Below are 2,271 nucleotides of genomic sequence, written 5' to 3' on the forward strand. Positions count from 1 at the left end.
TGGAGAGAGGCCATGTCGGTGAGAGAATTATGCTACCGGAACAAGGCGCACTTTTCGTCAGAGAAGGGATGTTCAGGGAAGTGGAGGAAGCAAGGAGCCGCAGGTGCTGAGATACTTCTACTTCATGTCTTTGTGCTGCTGAGCTTCGACTTCTGTTTCTCATCTCCTCGCTTTCTCATTCCCTCTTCAGTGCTCTGATCCTCTAGAGCAAGGGTCCCCAACCTTTTTAACACCAGGGACCGGTGCTCCTCTGAGAGTTTAATGCCTGATGATCTGAAGCGGAGCTGAGGCGGTGATGCCAGTGCTGGGGAGTGGCTGCAAATAGACATGAAGCTTCGCTCGCTGGGCTGCCACTCCCCTCCTGCTGTGCAGCCCAGTTCCTATAGGCCACGGACTGGTACCAGTCTGCGGCCCGGAGGTTGGGGGCCCCTGCTCTAAAGCCTTTCCAGTGTAGAAATGTCACCTCCTTTCTGCATCCTACACACATTTCTCTTGTAACATGTGCACCATTTTTCCACTTACACTGTTTCCAACCTGTTTATTAAACTTTAAAGGCTTCGCAGGGAGAGGCAATATTATTTCTACTTCCTCAGGAGTTATGGAGTAAATGAATTAACTAACAAAAATGAGCAGAAAGAGAGGCTGAAAAATGGGCAAGCCAGTCAAATGCCCTGGAGGAGTCTGAGGGACAAGAATGAAGCTGAACCTCTCCTTAAATGGCTGAACCCTAATCCCTACCCCTAGCGTTCAAGATAGCTGACATTTAATTTAGGTCTTAAAGAAGCAGACGGAAAACAGTTGCATTTTATCTCACGGTGTCTAAATCTTAACTGAACTTCCAGCCTCCTAGAGGACATTGCATGTCACATTCCTGGCGACCATGCCTCTGTCCCTTTTGCACTGTAGATTCCTCAGGTCCACAAAGACACCATCGGTCTTTGAGGGACCCCCACCCCTTTCCTTATTTGGGCAGTGGCTCCCGTAGTATAGGCGCCACATTAGTGATTGTGGAGTGAATGAATTCATGGTGAAAATCTCAGGGGTTTAGACCACCTGAGTGCATAGTAATAACTTTATTCGAGCCGCAGGGACCCAGTCTTCCCAGTCTCAGAACGACGAGGCAGATCGGTGACTTGGGGGTCTGTAGCATGAGGGAGAACAAGAGTCCGTCTGCCTTCTTATTACTTAATCAGCAAACAAGTCAGACCGACAGCCTAATCCCTGCATGTAGTATATAGTCTGTGTCTTTAGGATCAAAGCCTACAAAGCCGCCTGACTGCACAGTCCAGCCCAGGTTGCCTCTGGCATCATTATACATTTCCAACAAGGGTTAATTGTGCCTTGGCATAGATCCTCAGGTGAATCTTTGCCTGCTTTAAAAAAAGAAGAAAAAAAAAAAGAAAAAAGTAAACCCTATGACAGGGTTAGTTTAAGTGTATTTTAATAGTTTCTATGTGCATTCTTAGTAAGAAGGAATAGCCCAGGGATTTAATGCAATTAGAATTTAAATTCTACTTTCTGCAAAGCAATGAGTTTTCATTAGCACTACTGATCTGAAAAGGTTTCAGAAATCCCCAGGCTGCCAAAGCATATATTTGATGTACAGCCCAGATTTTCCACAGTTTGCAAACTTATATTTATTCATTCAGTATCCATGTATTCATTCATTCAGCTGTTATTCAAAAATTTTTGTTAATGTTCGAATGGTATATTATCTGTTATCTAAGGAAATTAAGGCTATATAGGACCTATCACTAGATTATGGACTCTTCTGTTTTACTGGACACATTCTGAAGGCAGCAATCATGTTTTATTAATTTTTATATCATAACATCTGTTACAGTTCCTGGCACATAGTAGGAACTCAATAAATACTTCTTAATGAATGAATACATTTCCTACTCTTATTGAGAATTTTTTGTCAAATATGAATGAATACTTTTTCTTACCAAATGTGGAGAACAACATTTTCTTGTGCTAACAAGACAAAATTTAGATATACAAATAGACCAACCGGTTTAAGATTTCAGAGGTTTGATGTTAACATTTTTAGTTGTGGGGAGAAGCTTCAAAACTAAAGCCACAATTGAATGGCTTCTTAACGGAAGTAAGTGTGCACGAGGGATTTAAAAAGAGATTGATTACAGCTTAAGCCAATATGTTTAAAAGCTGAAGTTTTAACTGAATAAAGCAAATTGTTTTAAAAAGTAAATGAAAAGCATTTGGGTTCTTTTTTTAAGGAAAGAGGAAACATGTAGAGCTCAAAGCGTT

Source organism: Pteropus vampyrus, unplaced genomic scaffold (genome assembly GCF_000151845.1).
Source record: "Pteropus vampyrus isolate Shadow unplaced genomic scaffold, Pvam_2.0 Scaffold45, whole genome shotgun sequence".
Taxonomy (NCBI): domain Eukaryota; kingdom Metazoa; phylum Chordata; class Mammalia; order Chiroptera; family Pteropodidae; genus Pteropus; species Pteropus vampyrus.